We start from the raw sequence: 11,802 nt of genomic DNA, 5'->3' as shown, positions 1-11,802 counted from the left end.
AGCACTAAAAACTAAACACTGTAAGGAGACAGAAAATGGAGGTGGAAATTGCGCTTAACCTCTTCATTACGAAAAAAAAATGTAGGCAAGAAAAGCAGAAACATTTTCAGCATTTCATTTGAAATTGTTTCAGAACTGCAGAGCAAGAAATCGTGAAGAAATTTTCATTTTCAGACACGTGTCCACACACGTGGACATTAATTGGGTGCATGGTAAAAATAAATTAAACATTTTTGCCCTTGAAGGCACAAGAAAACATTGGATTTTACGCACCAAACTCCCGACTTTGCTTTGCAATCTTGTTTTCTGCATCGCATAGCATTTTGAATTTTACAACATTCGGGGAAGTGGTCAAAATATTTTTCTCGTGTCGCCGTCAGGCAACTAGGCTGGTCTGGTCTTGGAGCTGCTTGTCTACCTTTCTACCTTTATTCCCTGGTACCATATTGATTTAGGTTGGATCTGATTAGTGTTTTGGCTACATCCTGCTTGAAAGACTGGAGAGACCGCACCTCTTTCAGATGCAAAGCTGTTGCGTCGGGACAGTATTCGACCCACGCATTGCAGACAGTAATGTCGAGAAATTGTGTAAGCATCCTAACGGCCCATTTGCAAGATTTGACCTTCCTCCTAGCATATGAAATATACCTGGCGATGAGGTACGTCCACTCACCTCATCAATTGTTTAGTTTATATTCTGATACACTTAATTCCTATAGGTGCGGTATACTATTTTTTTTTCGGTTCATTCTGCGGTCATCACTTGCATGAAGACATAGGGTTTAATCCGACAGCATTGGAAAATAAATTTACGTCTTTGTTATCTTTCTATTTGACCAGACAAACATTTATGTTCTTGCACAAGAAGGAGGTCGATTCTCCGCGGCTTGCTTTGCTGTCATTGGGAAGGTTTACAGCAGTGCCCTCAGTGCGGTTTGGATTGCCTTTTCCGAGGATGAACTTTTTCCCTGGAAGAAATAAAAAATCTTCAATACGGTAAAATATTGATTCGCGAAAATATGGGACTGGTGCGAAGGTCACTGGCTTTCATGTCATCAGAGAGGACTGTACGTTATCCAGTCAGGGGCGTAGCCAGGGGGCGGAGGGGGGGGGGGGCTTTTGGGCCTACAGCCCCCCCCCCCCGAAATTCTTTCGTGCCGTCCATGCACCGCCGACCAAAGCAACCCCCGGCGCCGGAAATAATTCTGGATTTTGTCTAGAACGACTTTTTCACGCTCGAAAAGCCATTTCACCGCAAAAATTGCGAACTCGGGCGGGATTTCGCGGCAACGCCCATGCACCGGGAGTCACACAACGCAAGCAGCCCCATCCGAGCACAAAGTTTCAAGGACGTTTTGACGGCGAACGGGCTCGCCGCGGCATCTCGCAGAGGCCGCGGAATCTACAGTCTATCATGGAATCTACGGATCGCGTGGATGTCAATTCCGAAACTTTATGGGTATAAAGTTCTCATAAACTTTCGATGTGAAAGGTGCATTGCCATTTCCAAACGTGTGCTTTAGATTTTCAATTACGGAAATTTGTAAGTTTAATGTTCCCGTAAATATTTGACGCCAAAGGTTCATTAACTTTTCCAAAGTCGTACATCGGGCCATACAACGAGACAAGCCAAATCAACGCACTATAAGACAATTTGACAAAGCCCGCAGCGAGGCCCCGAGGCCCGATGAGATGGAGCGTTGTGGTGGTTCATTCGTGCCGTCATGTCACATAAAAAATATCAACATTCTTTTTTTCACCTGCGCCAAAGGATGTAGTGATGACACTAAAACCAGCTAAGGTAACTACGTTCTTATTTATTTTTTCTCCTTTGACTTTTAATCGCGAGGACACATTGAGCCTCTTCAATTTTTTTTGTTCTCGCTCCCCTACCCGCGGGCTGCCAGAGCCAGCGGGTAGGGGATGCGCATGCGTTTTTCTCGTGTTGCCCCGACCACCGCGCGGTGCACTACGGTGCGCGTTCGGTTTTCTCTGGCTGAGTGCATTTTCGCCTGGCAGAGTTTTGGACGCTTTCTAGATAGCAGACGAGAAAAATAAATAGTGGTCGCTCACCGCCATCACCGTGGGGACTCGACGGATTGCACCGCGTTTGCTTGAGCGCAACCTCTCCAAAAAGTCTTGTCTCGCCGGTGTAGGATACCGAGCAGTATGCGCATGGTTCTTGGTGGACCACGCGTCTCGTGTTTTCTTCGATATTCCTTTAATAGCCACGTTACTTGCCCAAAGTAGGCATTCCATTGTGACCAACATACTTTCCTTTGCGTTTTTTTTTTCCTTATGGTGCCCCCGCCCAACAAAAGAAAAAAAAACGTTGTTGCGGCGCAGAGAATTGTCGCGTGTTGAAAGTTCTATTTTGTTACTTCTTTTGCGGAAAGTAATGAGCCATGGGACGCTTCAGCTGCCGGATACTCTTATTATATTATTGCGATAGCAATTGTATGGACACTCTAGGCGCATTCCTGCCGTCGCCCTCATGTTCCGCATAACGTACAAGGGCGATAACATCGTGACCGCGCGGCGCATGCTGTATGTGCGAGTGAAAGCGTAGGAGGGGGATGGCGTGGGTGGGCCGACGATGGTGGCTCAGTCTTGTGTGCGCAAGGGAGAAAAGTGAGGAGCAAGAGCGCCGCCTTTCGTCGCACGCGATACATCGGGGGGAGTGGATGGAATGGGGGAGGGATTTAGGATTCTGTGGATCTGTGATTGCGAAACATGTTTATTTGCCTTGTTTGACTCATTATATACCGTGAATTTTTCTTAGATACGTAGATTTATTGGGGACTTATACGTATGTTTAGATATCTTGTTGCGAGGTTTTGTGCATACGTGCAGTGAACTTTGTTTCCAGTGGCACTTTTTTGCCCTTTATCAAGCTGTATCTTCGCATTTGTATATTCCATTGTATCTTCGCATTTCTAATGTACGAGGGCGAGTCAAATGAAATTGAGCCTATATACCCACCCTGCACAATTATGGTTCTCTTCATTATCTGCAAGGCCTGCGCGTAGCACACAGGCATCTCTCATTTACAAAAGTGACACGCAGGTGTGACGATAAATGTTCTTCAATGCGCTCATACACTGGGTTGAACATGGTTGCGTGACATAATGGACGCTCCAGAAGTTGAGCAGCGTGATGCCGTGAGGTTTTTTGACAGCTGAAGGTGCTTCCCAAAAAGAAATTAGTCACCGTATGGCTGCCGTGTACATTGAACATTTCATTTCATTGGCAACTGTGAAGCGTTAGAATAAGCGGTTCAAAGAAGGACGTGAAAGTTGTAAAGACCATCCCAGACCGGACCAAAGCCATCGTGCAATCACCCCTAACAAAATTGCAAAGGTTATGAGCTGATGACACAAGAACGGAGGATAAGCATCGATGAACTGCCAGAGCGTGTGAACATCAGTCACGGTTCGGTTCACCGTCACCGTTCATGCCATAATTCATTAACATCTCGGTTATCGGCTCTTGTGTGCGCAATGGATGCCCAAGATTTTGAACCACTGCCAGAATACGGAGAAATTCGGCGCGGCCTTTACTCATCTTATCCGGTATCACAATAAGGGTGACGATTTCTTGTCTGCAATTGTGATCGGAGACGAACAATCATGTCACTACTATGAGCCTGAAACACGACGGCAAAGCTTACAATGGAAACATTCGAATTCACCACCCCCAAAGAAAGCAAAGGCCGCCATTTCCACAGGAAAGGTGTTCTTCACTTTTATTTTTCGATCGTCAGGGGCCATTACTGATAGAATTTGCTAAATCTTGAGAGACTATCAATTGTTTCTGATATTGTGAAACGCCGGATCGGCGGCGTGTCGCAATCAAGAACAAACTGGGTGAAAAATTGATGAATGGGGTCTACTTGTTCCACGACAACGCCCGTCCCCACGTCTCTGAGGTGGTTAATACAGAACTGGCAAAGTTCAAGTGGGAAACGCTGCAACATCCGCCGTACACTTCAGACCTGTCGCCTTGTGACTTCCGCATTTTGGGGTACCTGAAGAAACAGCTCAAGGGAACCAGATTCGTGCCGCACGATGACGTAAAAGACTCCGTGGGAGACTTTTTAAAGCAGCAACCCAAGGAATTTTATGAGACGGGAATCGCGTGACTCGTTACTTAATGGGACAAATGTTTAAATGCTCATGGAGACTACTTTTAAATAAAGTACCCCGTTTGTCATATATTCCCACTGGCTCTCTTTCATTTGGCTCGCCCTCGTATATTATGCAGAACTCCTGCTCTTTATACGTGCTCTCTGTTGCGACTATAATTTCAATGAAACGTAACCTCGCGATACTCACGATACACGACTGGTGACAGCTGCTCCTGCGTAATACATTGGAACAAATGACAGCGTCATTGAGATTTTTCACTGCCGTTGCATATATACAAAAATGCAAACAAGGATCTTGAATGACAAAGTTTCATTAACATATTTGTCCTCAACTTGTTCATTTCATGGCCTTTACATTTTTGATGAGCGGCATGCACTGCTTTGCTGGTTTAGAACTGATGTAGTTCTAAAGTTCGTGTGATATTTTCTTTACTTATTAAATAGACAAAAAACATGGAAGCATTGATATCAGTTATTTTGGACACAATTTTTGGCACGTACGAGTATATTCTTTTATGAAGAATGATATATTTTACTTGTTTTTACGGTGCGCAGCGTTCAAGAATTCGTTTGCAGCATCTTTGGCAATGGCAATGTAATTATTATTCATGTATTTGATCCCTCGACAAATTGTTTAAGAGGAATCTTTAGCTCGGGCCCCACTCCAACGCGGCCTATTCAAATACATGTAAAACGCAGAAAAGCTTTTCTGAGATAACCTCTGGATCGCTTTTAATGAAATTTGTTGCATTTGAGAAAGTTGAATTGTAGTGTCTGTTGGAAGCGGAATTTCGATTTAGGGCCTGAATTCTGTTTAAAATATTTCGACAAATTTGAAAGTTCGAAAAAAATAGGAGCACGACATTTAAAAACTAACAGCTCTGCATCAAGAACAAATACCGCGGTTCTGTCAACGGCATCTATTGTAACAGTCAAAGCGGACAAATTTGGTATGTCAATTTGTATGTTACGTGAATTGGTTACGTTGTGTACAAGGGTTTTGCAAAAGCCGTGTTTCCATAATACTAAATTTTTTTAGATTCATGTGTAACATATAAATTTTGTCCGCTGTAGACGTGCTATTAGATGAAATTCACAGAATAGTGATGTCATTTTTCATTGTTGAGTTACGGAGTTTTAAACTTAATTTGCGATTTCTGGACAATTTTTAATCATACATTGACGACCTAAATGAAAAATTCGAAACCAGCAGTCACTAGAACTCCGCCCCCCCCCCCCCCCCCCCAAGTTTTTCTTTTAAATGGAACAAACTTCGTCAAATTTGGTGCAGTGGTTGCCGAGGAAAACGAATTCCTCTTCTACATGTATTTAGATAGGAGCGCCCGAGCTAAAGCTTCCTCTTAAGGAGGATGCCGCACGGCAACGTAAGCCCCCCCCCCCCCCCCCGAACGAAATTTCTGGCTACGCCACTGGTGGTGGAGGATTAGTTAGTGATCCGCCACTGTCCCCAGGTGCTATTGTGTTAGTTACAAGAAACTCAGCTATCAGCAGAAAAAAAAAACTTTCGCCTTAGAAATTACCGCACATTTCATTTAGACCGCCCCTGTCGCGGCGAGGGCTTAGCTATATTGCAGGAAAGTAGATAACCGGGCCAGTTGGTATAGATTCATGGTTGATTGGACGCGCAAACACACACAACAAGGAAGAACGAGACACAAGCTATATCTATTTCTTCGAAAATTGCTCACCCGGCTATATGAAGAATCCCAAAAAGATTTATTAAGCATCATCAATCATTCCTTTAGAAGGGCATGGCTTCTATTGGAGTGGAATATTGCCAAGGTGATATTCTTGCTTAAAAATCCAGGTGGAGGTCATGTGTTACACAATATTAGGCCCATTGCGTTAACTTCAAATTTCGTAAAAATTTTCGGAAGAGTCTTAAATATTCGTGTGATAAATTTTTATCGAGCGATCGATCCTAAGTCCGAAATACATTGGTTTCAAATCACAATGCTCAATATGGCAGGCTCATATTTACCTTGAAAGTCATCTATTCCGTTGGCACGACGCCAAAGGCAATATATGGCTATAGTAGCTCTAGACATTTCACAAGCATATGACAATGTTAAGCAAGTTGATATTGCTCAATCAGCTTCGATACTTTAACTTCTCAAAATATATCTTCAAGCATGGATTGCTAAATTCTTAAGGAAAAGACAATTTTTATTGCTTCCAAAGCGGCATTTCTTCGGCTAGGTATGTACGCGCAAGGAAAGGGCGTTCCACAAGGGGTAGTGGTTCCTCCAGTCTTATGTTATATACTAATGAGCTCCATCTCATGTCATGAGCACGTATATACCAACGTTGCGTACATGCTTACATGTATGCTGATGGATGGATGGATGGATGGATGCAAAACTTTAATAAAGGTCCTGAGGTACGCGACTCAGCGCGCTGCGGGCCGCTCCCACGTTGGGACAGTCAGGCCATGCCTGACCGCCGCATCGTGGGCCCTCTGGACAGCCCATAGCTGCGCCCCGGCATCGGGGCTCTTGATAGCGGAGAGCCACTTGTCTTCATTGATTCGTTCTGTGCCTCGTAACGAGGGGCAACGCCAGAGCATGTGGTCTAGGCTAGCGATGTCATTGCAGTGCCTGCAAGAACTAGTGGCATAGGTGTCGGGATAAATCTTGTGGAATAAAGCCGGGCTGGGATACGAGCCTGTTTGCAATAATCTGAGGGTCAATGCCTGCGCTCTATTTAACTTCTTGTGTGGAAGGGGAAAGTCTCTCCTGCCGAGATAGAAGTGCTGCGCAATTTCATTGTATGTGGTCGGTTGATCTCTGTTCTCCACCACTGCGGGCCGGCGTTGGAGTTCTCCATGGTCGCGGAAAGCGAGACCTCGCGCCTTGGAGTGGGCCAGCTTGTTGAGGTTTGTGGGGCCTCCCATGATGGATCCCATGTGAGCGGGGAACCACGTGAGAGTGTGGGTGGCGATGCTTTTGCCGTCGAGGATGCGACAGGCTTCCTTACAGCGCCAACGCTGAAGGAGCGGATGGCTGCCCTGGAGTCGCTGAAGATATTGGCATGTTTGTCGTCCAAAAGGGCCAAGGCAATGGCCACTTGCTCGGCCGCACGCGACGACGTGCTTCGTACCGAAGCGGCGTTAACGGTCGAACCCCTGTGGTTGATCGACACTACCGTGAAATTGTTGCTGTTGCCATACTGGGCCGCGTTAACGAAACAGCTGCCGCCTGGGAGTTCTGTCGCGCGGCGTAGGAGCGCCACCGCCCTGGCCTTCCTTCTTTCTACGTTGCGTTCGGGATGCATATTGCGCGGGGCGGGCGATATGATGATTCTATCTTTCTGCTCTTTCGGAAGGCCCTGATAGGCGTCTTCGACAGTGGCCGGGGGGACGCCCATCTCTGTTAGGAGTCGTCTGCCTGCCCTGGTGCCGGAGAGCCTGAGAATCTGTGCCCTTTCCTGTGCTTCTGCAATTTCTTCCAGGGTATTATGAATACCCAACTGCAGGAGTCGGTCGGTGCGTGTGTAGTTTGGTAATCCGAGCGCGCTCTTGATCCCCCTCCTTATCATGGCATTTAGCTTGTCTCGCTCGGCCCTCTTCCAGACGTGCATGGCCGCTACGTACGTGAAATTGCATAACAAGAAAGCGTGGACTAGCCTTATCAGATTCTCTTCGCTCAGGCCTCTCCTTCTGTTAGCTACCCGTCTGATTAGACCGATGACGCTATCCGTCTTTTTAGCCAGTTTGTGAATGGTGATGCTATTCGTGCCCGCCCCTTCGAGTGTCATTCCCAAGATTCGAATGGACGCGACTTTGGGAATGGGATCTCCGCACTTGGTGTAGAGATTAATGTCAATTTCAGTGGGGGGTTTCCAGTTCTTTGGCTTGCGGCCCTTTCTAGTTGGGCTGTAGAGAAGGAGCTCTGATTTCTTTGGGGAGCACCGGAGTCCCGTGTCGGTTAGAAAGCACTCTGTAATGTCGACAGCTTCCTGGAGAGCGGCTTCCACTTGTCCGTCACTGCCACCCGCGCACCAGACAGTGATGTCGTCTGCGTAGATCGTGTGGCCGATGCTCTGGACCTTGCCTAGGTACCTTGAGAGGTATGCTGATGACATAGCGTTTCTCTAATCGGCAAATGGCACTCAAAAACTTTATCAATTACAGAAACACTTGTAAAGGTCGCATCAAGCCATCCCTGCCCCTCTGCTTTAGGAAAGGCAGAGGGGCAGAGGGGCGACCGCATCGAGCGTAGAGGAGGATGCGTGCTTTTTGCGCCTCCCAAACCGCACAATCACTTCAAATGCACAAGCGCCATGGCACTCCGGTCATCTAAAATGCTTATCCAACCGAAAAAAGCGCTTCTATCACTTAGCGAAATCATCCCCTTCTGACGCGCGCTGGGCAACTTATAAATCCACCTCAGATATCTATATAGCAGCTCTAAAATCTGCTAAAGACAACTACTTATCTAGGACACTACCTGAAATACTAAAAACAAATCTTGAAAAGTTTTGGCAAATAGTAAACCTAACAACTAATAGTGCTAGTTCACTAGAAGATTCATCTGAAATGCTGTTTCCGATATTACCACATGCGCGACCATTCTTAATGAATCATTTACAAGTAAATTTTCGAAAACTGGCAATGTTGGATGTCCTATCGCGCACCAGCACGAATACTTACCAATGCATCCTGTGATTGTTGAGGTACATGGAATTAACAAGCTAATGGATATTTTACCGTTTCATTCATCACCTGGCTACGACTGCATTAACAGTAAATTCATTTAAAGCACTAGCCTCTTTAGCTACATGATACTAACAAAATTTTCCGACAATCCCTTAACTCATGTGAGCTTCCAAAAGAATGAAAAATTGGGAAGGCGGTTGAAATCTACAAATCTGGCGCCCGAAACTCACCTCTTAATTATCACCCCATAGCCCTTACAAGTAGCTGCTGTGAATTATTAGAGCATGTAGTTTTCACGAATCTGGCTAGCTTTCTAGAACCAAACTCATATTTTACTAACACACAGCATGGACTTCGAAAATCATATTCTTGCGAAACACTCATTCATGAACTGCATCGCATCCTGGATCGCTCATCATGCACTGACTGTGTCTTCTTGGATTTTAGTAAAGCATTTGATAAAGTATGCCGTGAACTCCTACTTTTTAAACTAAGCTTGTTAAATATCGACCCTAACCTTTTAAAATTGATAGAGCATTACTTACTAACCACTTCCAATTTGTTACTGCTAACGTTCGTAACTCTCAACTCACTGAAGTTCAATCGGGTGTACCACAAGGGTCTGTGCTAGGACCACTATTATTTCTTATCTGTAGTAATCATCTGACCGCTAAAATATCTTCTAACACACACCTGTTCGCAGGTGATTGTGTTATCTTCCGGGAAATTAAAAGCACTGATGATACTATAACATTCCAAGGTGATCTGGATAATATAGATGCCTGGTGCGGGAAGTGGCTAATGGAATTAAATATTAACAAATGCGAAAAACGATGCGCGTATTCAGATCTAATTGTGCTCCTAGCACCTACCATCTCAAGAACGTTCCCTTAGATTTCGTCGTGTCATATAAATATCTTGGTATACACATTACAAATAACTCAAATTGGACCATTCATATACAGTACGTCATTAACAAAGCTAACCGCATGCTCGGGTACTTACGGCGCAACTTTTTCAAAGCATCGACTGCTTTAAAGTTGCAGCTTTACAAGACTCTAATACGCTCGAAACTTGAATATGCATCTGCAATATGGGATCCCAGACACGTTAATCTCATTACGTTACTTGACTAGTACAAGATAACTCTACCCGTTTCATTATTTCTAATTATAACCGTGCTGCGAGTATAACCTTAATGAAAACTAAACTAGCACTTATTCCACTCGCTAACCGCCGCAAAATTGCCCGTATTTTGCTATTTCATAAAAATTTTAATCACACTACGCTTCACGACGATTTCATCCTGCGGCCTCAGTACATTTCAAACCGCGTCGATCATCGCAGTAAGGTAGGAATTGATTCGTGCCACACGAAGTCCTTCTTTCAGTCTTTCATCCCCCGTACCTCTTAGGAATGGAACCACCTTCCCTCAAGTATCGTAGCCATCACCGATAACAAACTTTTCCGCGAAACATTAGCTAACATTGTATATGCAGGGGACTCATTGGATTAACAGAACTGAGTGCACTTGTTTGTTTGCTTAATACTACTACTCTGTAACCACTCCCCTCTTTAATGCCATATTGCCCTCAGGGTATGAATAAATAAATAAATAAATAAATAAATAAATAAATAAATAAATAAATAAATAAATAAATAAATAAATCTCTTTCTCAACGTTAACAAAAGCTTTGTGCTCGCACTTTCTTATATCATCTAGATGTCGTTCTACAAGCAGAGTCTGTCCAGTATCTTGGCGTTAGATATTGCGGTTCTCTGTCTTGGAATGCGCACATTGGCTGTATTACTGCAAAGGGTGTTCGTGCGGTTGGTTTGCTATGTAGCCAGAACAGTAGTCGACCAGGAAAATGAAAAAAAAAAACGCTATTATCAATGTACTGCATGTATGTTTGCCCTGTATTGAAATTAGGGTATGGGCTGTACTCTGGAGCTGCTGCATATAAACTTCGTCCCCTCGTTCTTCCACAGAGGCACGCCTAGCGGCTATATTTAGGTCTACCTAAATTTGTTGCAAATAAAGTTTTACATCTGGAAGCTAGGATCTCTTCTTTTGTTACGTGTTTTCGATATTTAGCTATACAGTCATTTTTAAGGCTATATGAATGGCCTTAAAACATAAGGCGTTCACAAACAGTTTTTTATCTCCCAACCTCAGTTGTTTTTTTGGTTTGTACTGGCCAAGATTCCACACACCTCAAATGATTTTTATGCAAACTCTCCTAGATCAGTGAAACGTCCAATTTCTTAAAGTGACTCCTGTTCTGTTTTTTTTTTTTTTTTTTTTTTTTTTTTTTTTTTTTTTTGAGATGCCAATTCCGCTAAAGTACATTTGCACGATATCTTTCCTGGGAACGCAGATGTGCCATCTTACCGCATGTTAAGCTCTATCTTAAATTATTACTTTTCGCGCATACCGATCACGACAGTTACTGCGACTGACGCTTCCCAGCGCGAAAGAAGTGTAATTGGAATATTTTCTCCTGATCTCGACTGGTTGTTTTCTTTTCGCCTCCCAGACTTCGCACCAATCTTTTTAGCAGAATTTTTAGATGTAATTCGAGCCCTCCGTAAAATAAATACATCAACTCGTTCCACAGCTAGTAGTCGTGCCGGATTCTCTGCCTTTAATAGTGCTGCTCTCTCACTGCTTCTTGTGACTCGCAGATTTTGCGAGCTGTCAAATCGTCAGCGCCCCCTCATTTAGCTTTGATTCGATTGGTTGGGTGCCAGGGCTGGCATGGGGTTAATTTCTGAACGAAATGGCAGATTCGTTGGCGAAAGCGTCTCTGAATGGTCCGGTTATTCAAATTCGACGGGCAGCTTTCATCTTAGGGGATACATTTCAGAAAAAAATGATGCTGCGGGAGTTTGTACGCCCCGTCCTTAACAAATTTTCTGCGTTTGTCCCTTCATTGGAACAGTAAACTCCGAAACACGAACACTTTAAGTCGCG

Source organism: Dermacentor andersoni, chromosome 3 (assembly GCF_023375885.2).
Source record: "Dermacentor andersoni chromosome 3, qqDerAnde1_hic_scaffold, whole genome shotgun sequence".
In the NCBI taxonomy this organism is placed as follows: domain Eukaryota; kingdom Metazoa; phylum Arthropoda; class Arachnida; order Ixodida; family Ixodidae; genus Dermacentor; species Dermacentor andersoni.
This window is presented reverse-complemented; position numbering follows the sequence as displayed.